Source organism: Mya arenaria, chromosome 6 (genome assembly GCF_026914265.1).
Source record: "Mya arenaria isolate MELC-2E11 chromosome 6, ASM2691426v1".
NCBI classification, from domain to species: domain Eukaryota; kingdom Metazoa; phylum Mollusca; class Bivalvia; order Myida; family Myidae; genus Mya; species Mya arenaria.
The window spans coordinates 71,990,356-72,011,906 of record NC_069127.1 but is presented as its reverse complement, the minus strand read 5'-3'; the positions used below and the strand labels follow the sequence as shown (position 1 = coordinate 72,011,906).

At 33.8% G+C, this 21,551-nt stretch overlaps 1 protein-coding gene across 2 annotated transcripts in view; it reads left to right on the top strand.

Annotated features, from left to right (window-relative positions):
- Positions 1-263: 263 nt before the first annotated feature.
- Positions 264-21,551, top strand: part of LOC128238522 (uncharacterized) — a 69,587-nt gene continuing 48,299 nt past the window's right edge. The window contains exons 1-2 of one of the 2 annotated variants that reach the window (XM_052954519.1): positions 264-293; positions 17,553-17,621. The gene's annotated coding sequence lies outside the window, so the exon portion shown is untranslated. Of the gene's footprint in view, positions 294-17,552; positions 17,622-21,551 lie in introns of those variants that run through there. The other variant, XM_052954518.1, reaches the window with a different exon arrangement.

The following is a 21,551-nucleotide window of genomic DNA, read 5'->3' as shown; positions in this document are numbered from 1 at the left end:
AACACAACAACATTCGCAGCAGACCGTTTTAATCCACAAATGACCTGTGTGCATTACAGAGTGGATTGACAAACAAACAGACAGACAAATTATCAGAAACACAAAACGCTATATCTTTCAGGATGGTGTATACATTATCTCCGCGGAAACTTTCAGGGGAGGTCACTGCGCAGGATATTAGTACTAATAGTAGTCTGTAACCTATTGTAAGCATGGACCAAGGTTTTCCGATTTTCTATTGCGGGAGAGTTAAACGTAATTGTTAGGAAATATCTTATAATAATTTTAAAAGGGTAAGGAAAAACAAAATACACTCATTCCATGTCAATATATGATAAGCAGATGTTTTTAAGTTAAAAATTATGATGGTTTCAATAGCATTTTCCGTGTTTTTTTTAAAGTTTGTTACAAAAACATGGCGGAGCAGACAACACTCAACAGTTTTCTGTTTTTGACATTTGATGAGATTTGACGTAAAATATGACCATTGGTAGGTTCTTGAAAATGTCATTTGCACACATCACATTTCAGTTTTTAACATCATGTCATAATTTACCCCAAACCTTCAATTGCCAGGCCATTAGTAAGGAGAACACATTAGTGGGCAGTGCTTCTTGCTTGTCAGATTTTATTTTCAGCCAATCAGCGTTAAATGACGATAAGGATTAATTGATGTACATGGAGAAGATTAATGTTTTAACAATTTAAAATATAAATTCTTGTAACAAACATATTGTCCCAGTGCTTCTTTATTTAATGGCCGTATCTTGTACAATGTGCTAACAATTTATGGGTAGATCCAATAAATAATTATGCAAATACCCATTAGCACAATCAAAGTTAAACAAGAACCTCATTTTAGTCCGAATACTTTTCATGAAAATGAAACATTTTTTTTGTTTTTCAAAATATTATATTTTATTTAAAAAACCCAGTTATTATTTTAAAAAACCCAGTTATTATATTTTGTTTTATGATAATGAAAAAGCACTCGGCAATACGAATGCAACTGTTATCTGCAAGTCTACATATCTCAGTGCTCCAGCCAGGATTTGAAAAGGGCAGGGTGGAGTTTTGAAAAGGGCAAGCTACATGAGTCGTGTAGAGGTTGGGGTGGTTGTGTGTGTGTGGGGGGGGGGGTCTCCCCCTAGAATTTGTTTTGTTTTTATACTCAATTTAAATCATTTTCCATGATTTTCAGACTTATACAAAATGGTGTTGTTGTTTTTTCTCAAAATTTAGAAGGGTGTGTTTTAATATCAAAATTAAAATTTGTCTTTTTGTCTGTGGTAGTATGATTGTACTTGTTTGGCATCTTCTTTAGTGCAATGTCACATATTTCTTTTAAAAGTTTGTAAGATGAAGACAAAAACAAACAGTTAAACATCAAATAAATAGATACACACAAAAAATAAATGTAGGGGACGAATCTTAGTTTGGTACGATCGGGTTTGGGTACGAATGTTACATTCAGCCTGTTTGTTATTTAATTGTCTTTGGTAAAATAATGTTTAATATGCTGATGTTTTAGAATAAAATGACAATAAAAATCACTACCCTGGTTTAAAAAATCACTTATTAAACATAGAACATTGATAAAATAACTCCGAAAATCGTTCTGATAAAATGGCGGTTTCGGCGAATTTTGACAAGATCGTGGACATGAGAAGTAAATACTAAATAAAGCATCAACATAATTTTGTGGATTACAAAGAAATTTTCATCATGAATATTTTATAAATAAACTTTCAAAACATTTACTGAAAAGGTGATGTATTTGATTGTATTAGCGCCACCTTTCTTATGTTTACATATCGGCAGTGCCGTCTGCTTCAAATCAACAATGTTGAAAATGGCAAGTCTCGTCTGTACAATACAATACACAATTATTTTAAAAGATTTAATTGTGCTTCACAACATTTTTCACCATCCCTTCGCATTTTCTATCGCATTTTACGAACTTTCATCATTGGTTGAACGAGTTCTCAATGTTTATTCTGATTGGCTGACATTCAATAGGCACGCCTCCTGTCGATGTTTCCCTATTTGGCTCTTCCTAATTATCGGATTAGTAGATGACCGATTATGAATACACAGGTCGTCTGCTCACTACACAAATACACAATTAGCTGTCATATGACTTGGTCAAGGCACATGGAAAGATGAAAGGGCAGTACGGCATATTTTAAGCAATCAATGGGGGCATGGTGACACCTAGCGGGAACACTATTATCATAAGTATTACGTAATTTGTCTGAAATTATGACAGCGGATTAAGGGCTGTCAATCTTTTATAATGATTTCAACAGTAAAAAGGGCACTAACGGGATAATTGGGGCTAATAGAGCATTTGTGAAAAGGGCACTACCCAAAAAGGGGGCAGGGCGGTAAGAAAAGGGGCACGGGCGCTGCGCCATTGAAAAACGGGCTAGCTGGAGCACTGTATCTGAAATACACAAATAAATGTACATGAGTCTATGACTGTTAATCTTAACCTATATAACTATATCAATGTTTACCATGTGATAAATTGCGTCATAAATGCTTTGTAAAAAGGCAATATTTTGCTTCGAAAGAAGACTTTAAACAAAGATTACTTTACTATTTCTTCAACATTTTAAATAAAACATAATGCAGTCTTCACCTCTTACAGGGCCCGCCTTTGTTCTTTTACCAGAGTTTGATTGAGAGTTTAGTTTCTTAAAATATATCGACAAACCTTTTCACAAAATGACTGCCTGATGGAGCACTGTCAAAACCTTATTTTGAAAACAGGTTTGTGAAAGAGTTTGAGGAAACTAGTCACGTAATCAAACGCCGGAAATAAAACAAAGATGGGATTCTTCAAAGGGCATAGACTATTGTTTGTTTCATTTAAATGGTAAAGAAAAACTTGTTTTTATTTTTTATTCGAAGCAAAATGTTGACTTCCAATGTAGCATTCATGTTGTAATTAATCACGTGTAGATGCACTAAAGAAAAGGTTACATAATTATTTTAAATATATGGACCAGACGGAAACACTACTAATGTCAGGTGAAAATTTAGTGGACATGACACTTTAATAGCAATTTTCACAACTGTTTTGAAGTATATTGGATATTTATTATGACATAATGTCAAGAATTTTTAAGAAAAAAGTATAAAAATAATAATTTTGATACTAGAGTAAAGATAACAGGTAAGGTATTCATAACAAACTATTAGTATTGAAAGGCATTACAACACATACACATTAAGAATTGAATATTGGTCCCTGCAAGTGCCCCATTAACACGGCCTCTAAACGCCAGCTCCACCACTTTACGGTGGTGCAAAGAAAAAGAGCTGTCGACACTTCCGTGGTGGAGCTGTGCCCTATGTTTACATGAACAAACGTGAGTATGATTGATATTTTATTTGATTATTTCATTTAACGGACATATTTTGAAAATCGGAGAATGTGGTACCATGTAAGAGCACTTCTACTGTGGCTGGTTACTATTTCGTTTCAATATTGTGCATGATAGATACTTATAGTTCTATGGTAAAATTAATAGCACCTAGCATTTTGTTTTCGAAATAGTTTTCAGTAAGGGTAAGGTAGTTCGCAGAGTTTTGTTTCCGCAAGTAGTATGCATAACCAGCATAACAATGAATAATGAACATAGCAACTTTTGTATTCATTCCAAAAGCTTTTTATATTACTTCAAGGGCAAAACATACCCGACAGCGCCACCACTACTCGACAGCGCCACCACTAGGGCAACAGCGCCACCACTTTTATAAATATGTGCATATTTCATTTTTAAGAAGTGCTTTTTAGTTTTGTTGTGTTCCGGCATAGGTACTATACATAACAGTTATATTTGCATGCCTCAAAATGTTTTTACGGGGCGTGTAAGCACCGAAGTGTACTTGCTATGCAATCAGATATCAAAATATGCACAAGTCCGATTCGGGAGAAAAGCTCCTGACACCACAGTTTGCACAATATTGAAACGAAATAGTAACCAGCCTGCAGTATAATTGTTCTTACACGGTACCACATTCTCCGATTTTCGAAATATGCTCGTTAAATGAAATTATCAAATAAAATATCAATCATACTCACGTGTGTTGATGTAAACATAGGGCACAGCTCCACCACGGAAGTGTCGACAGCTCTTTTTCTTTGCACCACCGTAAAGTGGTGGAGCTGGCGTTTAGAGGCCGTGATTAAGGCTAACAATGCAGTGGTGTAGAAATTAATTTAAGTAGCAGGGAATATCCCAAAAGTATCTGGGGGGCGGGGGGAACATCCCCTGTGGGGTGAATTTAAGCCTTTTTTCAACCAAAATTACTAGTCTTTTGGTGCATTTTTATTTTGTAACAGGGAACCTTAACATAAATGTACTTAAATATGATGTACTAACCCCCCCCCCCCCCCCCCCCTCCCCAGGTGAGGGCTCACTGATGAACCAAATAACGGTCAAATTCAGATTCAGGATAATATAATAACATTCCAGACCACATGCCTTGCCATTTGCTAGCAATTCCCTCCTTATAATATATGTAATTTCTTCTCTACCAATGATACTTTCAGCCACTGAACCTCTGAAAAATAAACATCTAGCTTCATTTTCTGTGGCTCTAGATATTTCACCTGCATCTAACTTATTCTGTTTTAACAACCAAAAGAAATATCTGGACACTTTTTGACGTTTTAAGCGTACTAAATTTCACCCAACGTACATGTAAAATTCATCAAAATAATGGATTATTTTTAACAGTGATATCACCACAAGCTTGTTTCAATTTGTTTACATCTGGGTAACACGCGTATACAAAAAGGAATGTTGCGTAAATGGTAATAGGACTAACAGAAGGCCAGTCACGCTCATGTTTCAAACTTACTACGCTATTTTGTGTCTGGAAAAAAATAAAATCTTTTTTTCACCCTCCATAGTTTCGCAAATCATTAACTTTAAAAAAACACATCCCCAGTGCCCAGTGGGGGATGCGACTAATGAGGTCATGTATCGAGCTAATGTTGTTTTGTATTGGGAACACTGGAAAACCCAAACCAAGAACTTGAAAACATCCCAGAGGGGATGCGACTAATGACGTCACGAATCGAGCTAATGCTGTATTGTAGTTGGAACGCGGGGAAACCAAAATAAACAATGCCAACAATCGGGTTTTTAAACAGATGTAAACATAACCCGCCCATTTCTTCACCCCTGTTCAATGCCCATCAAAAATTGTGCTCTTTCTGACCTAGCCCTTTTAAAATCCTGGCTTGAGCACCTGAAACTGATAAATAACGAAAACCAAATATATAAATTTTCAAAGATAATACAGAACAATGCTCACAGAATTCGGAAGAAACAAAAAGCAACTGTTTTTTCCGAGTCTCTCTCCTGGGTTTTTAAGCAGGCTCTGTTTCTTCTGGGACTGTGAAATTTGTATTTTCTAGATGTTCTCTTATACCATCATCACATGATGACCCCTTAGTTTAACCACTTTTCATCAGATTTCATCAATTTGATGGCAATGTTTATTACCATAATATCTTTATTCTTAAAAATATAAGTTTTCAGTAAATCTTGAGTAAAATAAATTTGATATCTATTTCCTTCTCTGGTCTGTAATCTATTCCAGTGTGCAGATAACTTCTTTGCTAGGTTATATTGCTCCGCCCTGCTGTGCTCTTGTTAATGCTATTTGAAAAAGATTGAAATTGTGCTTTAAGTAGTTTTAACATTCGAGTCGTCCTAGGCACCCCAGCGTATCATAACAGGGTCTCAAAAAGTTTCGGTTGAACCGTCTCAAATAGTAAAGTAAACGACCAGCTTCTACTTATTCTACTGAAAATTCATTTAGTTTTCCAAATTTGAACCGCCCCTATTGCCATTTGAAATGTCCATTTTGGCTGGCAGTCGGTTCTTATTGAGAACACTGATCATAATCTATAATTTTTATGATACCCTTCGTAAATATTCATAAGCATTTTCTGACCAATGAAATAGCCGATAACAAAAAGGAAAGAATCACCTTTGTGAAGAGCCATATTTAACAATATCCTGCCTAAAACGATTTGTAAGCCGTGATCTCATTGGATTATTTCGAACCAAGATTACATTCCTAACTTCTCGACCATTTTCGCACCGCATGAGGTGTGTCTCATGCGACCAATCAAGCAGCTGGATTTTACCTTATTAATTATGCATATGAGTACGAGATTTTTACAGCTGATTTGCCCAGGGTATCATATAGGTTATGGGTGCTTTTCAAAATAATGAGGCTTTTTCTTTTATCTCTCCTAACTTTTATTCCTTTCACTTTTGGAAAGTGTTTGCAAGCACATTATGGGCCAATCAATCTTGTCAAGAAAATTGTTGAGTTTCAAATGGATTGCTCAATCAGGAAAAAAGTTGTGTCAGAATATGTTGCTCAATTTGTCCCCTATGCACCCAAAAAAGTGTGACATTTTACATGAAGACCTTAATTCAAATGTGTTTTATTTTTTTAAACTGAATGAAATAGTATTTTGTTATTGTTTTTTATGTAACATAACCCTTTCTCATTTTAAAAAAACATACTTCAATTAAAAAATATGTATTATCTTAACCAAATTTTAATGTCATATGACGGACCCCAATTCATTTAAAAAAGAAGAAAGAATATTCAATTCACATTGAGAACACTACCATTCCATTTAAGCACTATTTATATTAAACTACTATGTTATTTCAATAACTTTAACCTGCCAGCTTTATATAAATAACATTGTTTTATTATATAATACATTATTTTGTCCGTAACTCAGATGCATACTTATTACCCCAAAATGTCCCTGTGCACCTTTTCGGTTGTTTGTTGTCAGATTTCTTTAATTTCTTCAATAAAATGATATTCTGCTGTATTTCCCAGAAAAGAAAGTTACAACAGATGCAAAAACAGTTTTCAGCCTCTCACATACAGAGATTTGAAGCATCTGCATGGTTTAAAGCAATGTCCCCTGTTTTAGCAGATTTCAATAAAATGTCATAAACTAACAGATAAGGTGCTATTTCCACATTCTGAGAAGTGTGTTTGTTATATTTAGGCATCACTTGATAGTTTAGCAACTTGATGGTAAGTGTGTTATAAATACTTTTAATTTATTATTTAATTATAAATCCATTAAATGTTTACTCTTAAAGGTTTATTGAATTAATTTAAATACAGTTTCAGTATTGAGGCACATAAGATAACATATTTTGTTTAAATATTCTATTTTGATTTTATCATGACAATTAAAAAAACATCAAATCAAATTGAAATTATTCATGTAATGCTTTTATATGTTCAAGGTATATGCTTCAATTAAGTGCACAGGGGACAATTTTTTTATATGGATAGCAAATATACCAGATTATAATTTTGTATGTAGGAAATAAGTACCCTAGTTGAAAAGCTTGTAGTTAAGCTTCCTTTTCCAAAGAGATCACATAGAAAATGTGAAAACAAATAAAGAAATGACTGTTGAAAATATTAACAAAAGAAGTCTAGGAAGCGCAAGAAAGAATGACTTAGGAAAGATCAAAAGTTACAGAAAATGTATGACAGAGATTGAGATACTGACAAAAAGAGCAGAATTTGTCAGGTATTGCTCAAACGCTAAGAAAGAGAACAAATAGATCCTAATATATGATTTACAAATAAAAGAAAAGGACAAACTTAAGAAGCAGAGGCAGAAGCGAAATGAGGAAACAACAAAAGTCTAGAAAATGACAGACAGAATAAAAGAAAAAAGGTTAAAATGAGAAGGTATGAACACACACAGTTAAGGTAGCATCAGTTCAGAAAAAGCACAACACGCATATTGTCGGGCTTTCCTGATTTGACCATTTTTGAAAGAGTTATTGCCCTTTGCTTATTTTACATTTAAAATTGGTTTCTTCGCAACTCCTTTTACGTTTTTCATGCGATTTCTACCAAACTTTCACAGATTGATGGTCATAAAGTGAAGCAGCGCATATTGTCGGGCTTTCCTAATTTGACCTTTTTTGAAAGAGTTATTGCCCTTTGCTTATTTTACATTTAAAATTGGTTTCTTCGCAACTCCTCTTACGTTTTTCATGCAATTTCTACCAAACTTTTACAGATTGATGATCATAAAGTGAAGCAGCACATATTGTCGGGCTTTTGTGATTTGACCATTTTTGAAAGAGTTATTGCCCTTTGCTTATTTTACATTTAAAATTGGTTTCTTCGCAACTCCTCTTACGTTTTTCATGCAATTTCTACCAAACTTTGACAGATTGATGATCATAAAGTGAAGCAGCACATATTGTCTGGCTTTTGTGATTTGACCATTTTTGAAAGAGTTATTGCCCTTTGCTTATTTTACTTTTAAAATTGGTTTCATCGCAAATCCTCTTACGTTTTTCATGTGATTTCTACCAAACTTTCACAGATTGATGACTATATAGTGATGCAGCGCATGTTGTCGGGCTTTCCTGATTCGGCCATTTTTGAAGGAGATATTGCCATTTTTTTTACATTTGCAATTGGTTTCTTCGCAACTCCTCATACATTTTTCATGCAATTTCTACCAAACTCTCACAGATTGATGACTATATAGTGACGCAGGGCATATTATCGGGCTTTCGCGATTCAAACATTTTTGAAAGTTATTGCCCTTTCTTTATTTTACGCATTTCTTATGTTCCTGAGAAACTACCCTTATCATTGATTGGCTTTTGTTACAAAAAATGTCCCCATGAGGCGGGGAATATAGCTGTCTGTGACCGCTCTTGTTTTATTTGTATTTCCTGATACTTTCTCAAAGCTATTTCTGTGCAATTTAAAGTGTTTCCTTTCATGTAAAATAGGTGACAATCATGAAAACTGGGTTTGAATTTTCAACCCCTATGTCACACTTTTGCCTCATTATTTTAAAGCACCCTTATGATACGCTGGGGTGCCTAGGATGCATTCCGGTAAGATTAGAATACTTATCAAAGCTCTTGTTAAGTTGTATACATGTATGTATAATCTTAACCAATCAACTTTTATCTTCAATGCAGCTAGATTTACATTTGTTGATATTATACCATATGTCATTTGCAGTCGGTTTGAAAGGCTTATTTGAGTTTGTTTTCTGTATATGTCTTGCTGACTTTTAATAAATCTTATCATACACATTTGTCATATATTTGTGACTTATATAAAATTACTTTTTATTGCAAAAAATTGTAGGTGGCTGTTTAGAACAGATATGTTAAACAGTGTTTCTTTCCAAAATCTGTGGCAGAAACTGCCAAATATGGAAAAAATGGGCTACATGTATTTTGTTGCTTTTGCAATAAGAAAGTGTTACAAGTATTAATAATGTGTGAGGCATATGTTAACATAAGAAATTTGAAATAAGGTAAAATTTTAACCACATAACCCCTCACTTATTTATTGATTGTTTGAGATAAAGAAAATTAAATAGGACAGAAAAATAGTTTTTAGAAAATACGGTATGTAGCATATGCCCAAGCCCCATTTTGTTTTGCGGTTTTTCTTAAAAAGGGAGACAAATATGTATTGTATATTTCTTATGTTGAATTGGGGTTAGCAATCATTAATTCTTTTTTAAAATAAAAGTAATAATAAATTCATAGCAATGATCAGATGTGTATATGTATGGCAATCATCATGCTTATTAGTTATTTCAATGTCAGGGCATAGTATAAATCAATTTGATCAATGAAATTATATTTTTCAGTTAAATAATATTGTGCCTCACGAATTTGACCAATTCAGTCAGAATCCAGTTGTAAAACTCAGTGTCATGGAGCTCATAGTTTTAATTTCGATGCCCATTCAAAGATGGAGAGGCTTAAAGTGTCAGACTCTATTAACTGGGCACAAAGTTAAAGAATAAGTGTCAAATACGCCAGTATGATTAGCATTGCTGGCAGATAGCGTGAAACCCTCACCTTTAATGCTCCTTAATGATTTTTGGCATGACATGTGTGGGTAATTGGTTTCTTAAATTTCGCTTGAAATTGCGCAAAATTGACGCTTGAAAATTCAAAATTGACTTTTATATTTTCAGCATGAAGGAAATTAATGTGTCTTAAATGTCATTATGTATGCCTTATCTTTCCTTTCAAGAGTTACACCTATGGCCTTGTGTTCTCAATTTAATTTTTGATACATCAGGTATAATTTTCCCCATCAGAAATTCAAAAAAAAATACTTTTTTTAAATCATCAATTTCATCTTTTTGATTTGATCATTGTTTCATTAATATATGATAAGATATGCCAACTTATTCAAAAATAAAATATTTTTGATAAAACACAATGTACACTCGATAACATCTAAAATTTACAACCATAATAAGCACACATGGTAAGATAATAAATGCACAAAGCAGGGGGTCAAATTGTATAGTGAAGTGGTCTTTAACCAAATCCATTCCCATCATTTCTTCACCTCCCTGTCAAATGATAGAAAATACTCCTTTGATTTTTCTAATTCTTTTAATAAATATCTTCAATGCGTATTTGACTCTTGAAGATGCTTTAAAGATTCAATAAATGGTATTACTTAATGCAAGACGATAGAACGGGGAAGAAAAATGTCATGTAAAAATTAATATGATTATTTCTCCCACAATAAGTATGCAGAAAAGTCTTTGTAACTAAGGCCTTTTGCTGAAGTTTGTCTTATTTCAGTTTCGTAAAGCGTAGGGTGTCTGGCTTAGATCCTATAAATAAGATTTACATTCATTTGGTCTGTTGGTTTTGTCTGGACGATAAATCATGAAAGGTTCGACAGATTTGTTTACCGTAATTATTGATACACATGTTAAACGTCATAAAATAAAGTTAATGTTGTACTCTGGCCACAAACTGCTACATGTAATTATTGACAGAGTTATGGCACCTTTTCATTTTTGACTTGCCGAAAATACAATAACTGGAGAATAACTCTTGAAAGATTTGACAAATTGAAATGATTTTTGTTACACAATTGTTAACACTATAAAATACAGGTCAGAATTGACTTCGGATTACTGGCAATTTTTTATTGACAGAGTTATATCCCCTTATCAACTTGGAACAATAACTTACGACAAGTACAATGGATTTAAATAAGTTTTGGTATACAGGTTTAATACTATTGTAAGTACAGGTTTAGTTCTACTTTGGTTAAAATGTACTTATGTTTGACAGAGTTATAGCCCCTTTTTAAATTATGTTTGGTGCATGGGTTTGGTACATGGGTTTAACACCATAAAGTACAGGTCGTATCATTCCTGTTCTTTGACAGCTCTAGTTATGGTATATGCAGACTTTCAAGCGGCCCTTCTTTTCCCTACTTTTATGTTAGGCTCCTACTTTTCCCTACTTTTTCTTGAAAAAAGCCCTACTATCCCTACTTTTTTGTAAAAATAGTTCGAGAAAATATAGAAAAGTTTTAATTAAATGCATTAATTGAAATAATCTATATCTTGATTTTGATAAGAAGCCATTTCTTGAATGTTTGAAAGATATGTTTGATGCAGTAGGTCTCCAGTGCTGTAAGAGAGGTTCTATGATGAAAATAAGTGTTGCATGTTGACAAGTCAGAGACACCAATTCCAGGTTCATCTCCTCATCCTGTGGCTGAATCCCTCTTGAATCACTGGTTTCTAAGCAAAGATAACTACATGTACATTACAATTGATGAATAGGTTTAGAAGTCGTTTATTTGGTTCCAAAGGTGTAAGCAAAGAGACCTACTATCCCTTCTTTTTGCTCTTAATGTCCCTATTTTTCCCTTCTTTTTCAAAAATATCCTACTTTTATCCCTACTTTTTTGTTATTAGTCACTTGAAAGCCTGTTTATGTCCTAATATAACAACATGTCTGTTTGTTTTTTTTTAAGAAATACAGTAGAGCTATTGTGATAGACTTCGTGTCATCGTCGTCAACACTGTTGACAGCATGCAAAAATTGCTCAAGATATTTATGAAACTTGGCACACATGTTACCAGTGATATTCGCAAGTTGACCAAGTCATTTAACTCCAGCCTTTATAATTGTTTGGACCTTTAAAAACACAACAGCATATGAGGCTTGGTTACTCTTTGGTCCCTCAGGTTCTTTGTAACACTGACTGCACTTGTTATTTTAAAAGAAGAAAATGTAGGATTTCTGACTATGTATTTGAAAAGTTCAACATTCTTGTAGATATTTCATTTCTCCTCAAATTGTATTGAGTGTTATGTCCTTGTCCAAATTCTGTTATGTCAAATTTGGTGCTTAATTATTCATACCCCCTTTGATAACATTGAAGATTTAAGGTAAGCGATATTGATATTAGTGGGAGATAGATTTCAGGAAAATTGGACCAAATTATGAACAATTTTGCTGTTCAAATATTATAAATGTCGATGAGCTAGTCTTTTAGTTAAGGGTATATGGCTCATTTTGCGCAAGGTCATACTACAGAGATAGACTGTTTGCATTACTCCCTAAATACAAATCTAAATACAAGTCTGATATTATTATACAGGTTAAAATATTTAAAAGTTTGCATAGGGTTTCTTAGTGAACTGGAAATGAATTTTTGAAAGTGTGCTTGAAAATTCAAATTGAACTTCAGAAGTCTAGTCGAGATATTTTCATACACATGTAGCTATAGTATTTTTTTGGTCATGTTATCAAAACATGTTTTGTAAGATCAAAATTTCAAATTGTTAATTTTGAGTAGTTAAAATATTGTTTTTGAAACTAATAGTTAATACAGTAAGTATGTTTAGGCAATATTTATTTGATATTTGAAAGTCCAACCTTCAATTTAGTTTCACAGTCCATTACCAGTTTACTCTTTGCAGAGTGATGCAATCACTGGAACTGTTCTGGTAAAGCTCTTTGTAATTAGTTGTATAAAAACATTTAGTCATGTTAACTATACCAATATAGCTTGATTACTTTTTATGCAAGTAGCTTATTGAATCACTTTTAAGGTATTAGCCGCGTAATACACACTTTTATAAAAGCTTTAACCGACAACATAGTTCTCATATAATCATGGTACATTATGGGACTTTTATCCAAATTTTGAAGATTTTTTACCGTGAATTAAAAAAGTCATTTATGTTTCATTACACCCACCCCCAAACTCCAAGGGCTACAAAGAGCGACAAGTAAATATTCTTTCTATTTTTTTTTTTTTCTCATTATCAGAGATTATGATATAAACACAACAGTTTCTGATTAAATAAACTTCAGTTAACAGAAAACTAAAGTTCAAACGAACACATTATTGATACACATGAAAAATAAATTATTTTGATTGATCTTGTGAGTCTTCGGAAAAGAGCAGTTTTTCGATGTTTGAAAATATATAGCAGTTTTATAAAATTCATAGAAAAAATGTTAATTATAAGGCAAGCTGCTGAAATCATTTTAAATATTATCTATGATGTCTATTGAACAATTTAAAAGACAATTTATGATAGTTTACCGTCCAGTTCTGAAGAAAATATACATAATGTCATGTAACCATACATTTTTATAGCTAATAAAATGCTTAAAAATCAACATTTTTCTTGTGAAAATGTATAAAGCTTAATTGGACTTATTCATAAAATGTACTCTCTCAAATAAATGAATTTTACTTATAATTCTAACTCAGAATACAGAGTTAAAAAGAATGCGTGTACTTTTAAACTAAAATATGTGAAGAAACAAGAATACTAAGCAGGCGGAAATGCCCATGCAAAATGTCAGAGTGAAAGTTCTCAACTAATGTTATTTTAATATTATAACATATAAACACTCTCTGTGGGTAAATCGATGTCTATCTGTTTTATTTTGTCATTGGTATTCTAACATTTAGATTTTTTCACAATAATTCTTCACTCTCCAACATTTGAAGTTTGGTCTGTTCCCATGCATTTGTACTTGTAGTGCGTGCACAGATGATAACTACTCAATGCTGAGTCAATGCTGATTTGGTTTTCATGCCCCTTCAGGTACTTTACCCATCTAGAATGTTAGGTGCTGTAAAGGAAAAAAGTTTAAAGCCTTTCTAACTAATTAGTATAGATAATTATACTGCCATACATATACAAAATAAAATATAAACAGTTTAATATTTCTCGACATTATTAAAAAACAACAACAACAAGCTGGTACATACATGTATATATAAAGAAAAATATTAAATTTATCAATCTTAGTCATCATCATCATCACCACCACCATCATCATCATCATCATCATCATCATCATCATCATCATCATCATCATCATCATCATCATCATCATCATCATCATCACAACCACCACCACCACCACCACTTGATTATTGAATACAGTGTGTTAATAAAAACAAAAACCAAGTCAAATATGTTTTATATGAAATACTCACATCATCTCTATCAGATGCAACTGCCTTGTGGATAGACATGGCTGTCAAATCCGCTCTCAATGATCCAACATAGTATTTAATGCAGCCTGGAATTCTTCATAACCCAGTGTTGTTGACTTAGTAATATTCAGTCATTTTCCTGTCTGAAAGAAATTATACTTCTGATTATCAACCAGCAGAAACTACAACAGTAAAATACAAATGCACATGTATTAATTTTATATTCTGCACTAATATCCGTTTTAGCCAAGAGTAAGGGTTGGTAGGAACAAATGTGTAGTTGTTGTGCATATGGTTAAAAATGATTCACGACTGTCTGGGGTTTTAACGAGACCTACACCAAGCAAATTAATGAATGTCGCTAGTGTCCAAGCAGTCGTGGCCTCAAGCCCCAAAACACGTACAAATTTTTCTCACAGGTTCATTTTGAAAATCTGCATTTTGTAAACAAATAACGGGTATGTACATGTATTAATTATGGTATGTTAAAATTGGGCACGTACCAAAACACATCATTTTTACACACAATTTTAAGTCTAATATTTTTCTAAGATAAAACAATCAAATTAAAGATAACATTCTCATATCATATACATAAATAATGTACATAAGTACATTTAAAAATATGTAACATGTACATAAGTACATGTAAATTTTATATTTTAAAAATATGTAACATGTACATAAGTACATGTAAAAATATGAACATGTTGTCTTAACATTTAGCTAATAAAAATGATTTAAGAATTCCAAAGATAAATTAAAAAACAAACGTTTTTGAACACATCAACGTACAAAACTGCTCAAGGATACTTACATTCATAGCCCTTTGATACGAATATCTGGATATCCCAGTTTCATGCTGATTGTTGACAGTTCGTTTTTTCGACAGAAAATCTTCTCTTACGCGTATAATTCACTTCTAATCCATGTTTTACTGTAATGACTCAAATTGTTAGATGTATTGTAATCAACTGTCAGCGTGCACTTTTAGTGTTTATTTATTTTAAACGTATATTCATGAGAAAACATCACCGAGTTTCCAAAAACTACAATGTAGAATTTCCATTATTGACCTATGAATAGCGGGGAAATACCTTCTGTTTCTAAAAATAGCAATATCTTGTACAGGCCGAATACGCCCGATGTTCGTCATGATCTGTTACGGCGAGTGGCGATATATGTCGATGTTACGCAATGTTTCCGGAGGTGTATTACATGGCTAATACTTTAAACCTATAATCACAGGCAGTACTGGTGTCCATAATGATAAGCCATGACTTCGTTTTGGGGCTAGAATCTGTGACCTATACCACTATGGAGTTTTCAGAGTTGTCCAAAACCGATCTGGCCCCCAAGTCCCACTGGCCCATCAGCTCTGTCTGTCTGTTCCACCAGCCAAGTCTAGTAAAATTGCCAATTTTACTGAAGACAAAGAAATTAAGAAAGGAAAGCAAGGCATATGAGTTTGTGGTCTGGTCAAAGCTGGATGGCTTTCTCACAATAACAACTTTTCTTTTTGATGCATTCCCTGTCCAGGTTCTGTACAGACAAAATGGGCACATGCACAGTACAATTATGTTTGATTTTTAGTGTTTAAACAAAACCTCTGCTGATAGTATTTTTTATTTTAATCCATAATTTATGACCGATTTTCTAAATTCAAGCAGCAAAACTTACAGGACAGAAGTCTGTATTAAACCATACCAATAATATAATATTTCTTATAGTTATTATTTTGTACTTGTTATATTTATTTTTTTCAAGCGAGACTGCATAATGCACCAGTTAATTTTAAACACGGCCCCACCGGGTCCAGGGGTATACTGGAGATAGCGGGGGCAATGGGCCGTGTTTTTACCATCCATGTGGCCCCACAGTTCGGATTAAATGCGGTGGTTTTGTTTTAAGGTATCCAGGGGTGCAGGGGCAGTTGGCCGGGAATTTTACCAGCAGTTTGTCTCCGCAGGACGGGAATTTTACCTGAGATTTGCTGGACCGAAAGTCAAAGTTCCCGCTATTCCCCGGACCTGGGCCAGCCGTGGTTACATTTGACTGGTGCATAATGCTAAAAAATAGCCATGTTTGGAGCATGTTTGAATGCATATCTTAAGAATGGGTAATACTAACCTCTTGAAATATTCCGAAAAGTGAGATAGGTAACTGCAAGTCTAGTTAATCTTTAAAATTAGTTCCTATTTTGCATATATTTTCTGTGCCATTGATATACGGGCAACATAAAAAAACCTGATCAGCACCAATACCATGTTTTAGCCGAATTCTTTAATATTTTGTGCTCATGACTGTATTGTATATATTTAATTAAGGAATTTATTGAATTGTCTCTAATCAAATCTGTTGCCTTTTATAATCGTACCTGCCTCTAACTGATACACCATTAGCAGAGCCTGGTGAAATTATTTTAATGAATAGTGAAATGTTATGCCATCCCATCATATATCCATTGACAAATATGTAAAACCGTTTGATTTTAATCATGACAGAAAACCGTGAAGTCGTGTGCTGGTATATTATTGGAACTACATTGTATGTATCCAGTTTAAACTTATTTATATTATGATAATTGAAAAGAGAGCTAACTGCAAATTGCCAGGTGCAAAAAAAAATCTGTTGACATCCATAATTGGAGACAATTTTATGAACAATATTTAATTCAAAAGTATTTGTATGGGAAAGCATACAAAAGATTAATTTATGGTGACATCTTTATAATATCACTGTGGTACCGTGTTCATCCCTAATCTTCATTGAATGACCTCTATTGTGTTGCATTTGAAAAAAACAACCAGAAATACATGGTATACCCCACCCACTCCCACCCAAAAGTAAACACCCTTGAGGAATGAACATTTCTTAAACAAAATGTTTTAATATTCTTATCTTCAAAACAGGGAAAGGAAGTCACTAAAAATTATCAAGTTAGGCGTAATATTTAAAAAGTTGTAGTCCAAATGTTGAATTGTGGCTGTGAAGTTTGCATAGATTTTAATGTTAACTTTTTACTTTCATATCAGGAGGGTAAGGGGATATTTCAGAATAGGTAGTTGAGTGGTGAGGAGTTGGACAGGGTTGTGTCTGCGGAGTATGGTAATGATAATATTCATTTAATGTTTGATGATGTTGATGTAGACATATAAATATATCAAATATTTTTTCTCTTTCAGACAATCACAGTTCCAGTATGAACCACTTGAAAATATGTAGATGGTGACCAATCTTGCAAACTTCATGAGGTAACATATTTTTAAGCTCATCTATTTATCAAATGAAAGAAAGTCAAGGTATTTGGATAGCTTTGGTGTTGCCTTAGTAGGTTTCATGCAAAATCATTAACATTGTCTGCAACTCAAACCATGCAGAATGTAGTGTCATAACATTGGTGTCATTGTGGGGGTCTTCAAGGCAACATACATTATAAGCCAACATATAAGCCAACATACATCATAAGCCAAAAAACATTATAAGCCAACATACATCATAAGCCAACATACATCATAAGTCAAAAACATGATAAGCCAACACACATAAGCCAACATACATCATAAGCCAATACGCATCAGCCAACATACATCATAAGCCAACACGCATAAGCCAACATACATCATAAGCCAATACGCATCAGCCAACATACATCATAAGCCAATACGCATCAGCCAACATACATCATAGGCCAATACGCATAAGCCAACATACATCATAAGCCAATACGCATCAGCCAACATACATCATAAGCCAACACACATAAGCCAATATACATCATAAGCCAATACGCATCAGCCAACATACATCATAAGCCAACACACATAAGCCAACATACATCATAAGCCAATATGCATCACCCAACATACATCATAAGCCAACACACATAAGCCAACATACATCATAAGCCAATACGCATAAGCCAACATACATCATAAGCCAATACACATCAGCCAACATACATCATAAGCCAACACGCATAAGCCAGCATACATCATAAGCCAACACACATAAGCCAACATACATGATAAGTCAAAAACATGATAAGCCAACACACATAAGCCAACATACATCATAGACGACACACATAAGCCAACATACATCATAAGCCAACATACATCATAAGCCATCATACAACATAAGGCAATGTTAATGATAAACCAACATGCATCATAAGCCAACGTACATAATATACCAACATGCATCATAAACCAAGGTACACCATTAATTAACCTACATTATAAGCCAATTTGCATCATAAGAGAACACACATCATAGATCAACATACATTATAAACCAACACAAACCATAAACCAACACACATCATAAGCCAACACACATCATAAACCAACACACATCATAAACCAACACACTTCATAAACCAACACTCATAAACCAACAAACATCATAAACCAACACACACCATAAACCAACAAACATCATAAACCAACACACACCATAAACCAACACACATCATAAACCAACACACTTCATAAACCAACACTCATAAACCAACAAACATCATAGACAACACACATCATAAACCAACACACATCATAAACCAACACACATCATAAACCAACACACACCATAAACCAACACACATCATAAACCAACACACATCATAAACCAACACACATCATAAACCAACACACATCATTAACCAACATACACCATAAGCCAACATACGTCATAAACCAACACACATCATAAACCAACACACATCATAAACCAACACACACCATAAACCAACACACATCATAAACCAACACACATCATAAACCAACACACATCATAAACCAACACACATCATTGACCAACATACACCATAAGCCAACATACGTCATAAACCAACACACATCATAAACCAACACAAACCATAAACCAACACACATCATAAACCAATACACATCATAAACCAACACAAACCATAAACCAACACACATCATAAACCAATACACATCATAAACCAACACAAACCATAAACCAACACACATCATAAACCAATACACATCATAAACCAACATACACCATAAACCAACACACATTATAAACCAACACACATCATAAACCAACACACATCATAAACCAACACACATCATAAACCAACACACACCATAAACCAACACACATCATAAACCAACACACATCATAAACCAACACACATCATTAACCAACATACACCATAAGCCAACATACGTCATAAACCAACACACATCATAAACCAACACAAACCATAAACCAACACACATCATAAACCAACACAAACCATAAACCAACACACATCATAAACCAACACACATCATAAACCAATACACATCATAAACCAACACAAACCATAAACCAACACACATCATAAACCAACACACATCATAAACCAACACACACCATAAACCAACACACATCATAAACCAACACACATCATAAACCAACACACATCATAAACCAACACAAACCATAAACCAACACACATCATAAACCAACACACACAATAAACCAACATACACCATAAACCAACACACATCATAAACCAACACACATAAGCCAACATACATCATAAGTCATAAACATGGTAAGCCAACACACGTAATCCAACATACATCATAAGTCAAAAACATGATAAGCCAACACACATTAGCCAACATACATCATAAAACCAACATACATCACAAGCCAACACACATAAGCAACATACATCATAAGCCAAAAACATGATAAGCCAACACACATCATAAGCCTACATACCTCATAAGCCAAAAACATGATAAGCCAACACACATAAACCAACACACATCATAAACCAACACACACAATAAGCCAACACACATCATAAACCAACACATACCATAAACCAACACACACCATACACCAACACACTTCATAAACCAACACTCATAAACCAACACACATAAGCCAACAAACATCATAGACAACAGACATCATAAACCAACACACATCATAAACCAACACACACCATAAACCAACACACATCATAAACCAACACACACCATAAACCAACACACATCATAAACCAACACACACCATAAACCAACACACATTATAAACCAACACACACAATAAACCAACACACATCATAAACCAACACACTTCATAAACCAACACACTTCATAAACCAACACACATCATAAACCAACACACACAATAAACCAACATACACCATAAACCAACACACATCATAAACCAACACACACCATAAACCAACACACATTATAAACCAACACACACAATAAACCAACATACATCATAAACCAACACACTTCATAAACCAACACACTTCATAAACCAACACACATCATAAACCAACACACACAATAAACCAACATACACCATAAACCAACACACATCATAAACCAACACACTTCATAAACCAACACACATCATAAACCAACACACATCATAAACCAACACACACAATAAACCAACACACACCATAAACCAACACACATCATAAACCAACACACACCATAAACCAACACACATCATAAACCAACACACACAATAAACCAACACACACCATAAACCAACACACATCATAAACCAACACACACAATAAACCAACACACATCATAAACCAACACACATTATAAACCAACACACATCATTAACCAACATACATTATAAACCAACATACACCATAAACCAACATACATTATAAACCAACACACATCATAAACCAACACACATCATAAACCAACACACATTATAAACCAACACACATTATAAGCCAACACACACCATAAACCAACACACATCATAAACCAACTCACATTATAAACCAACACACATCATAAACCAACATACACCATAAACCAACACACATTATAAACCAACACACTTCATAAACCAACACTCATAAACCAACACACACAATAAACCAACACACATTATAAACCAACACACTTCATAAACCAACACTCATAAACCAACACACATCATAAACCAACACACATTATAAACCAACACACATCATAAACCAACACACATCATAAACCAACACACATCACAAGCCAACACACATAATAAACCAACATACGTCATAAACCAGCACACATCATAAACCAACACACATAATAAACCAACACACATCATAAACCAACACACATCATAAACCAACACACACAATAAACCAACACACATTATAAACCAACACACACCATAAACCA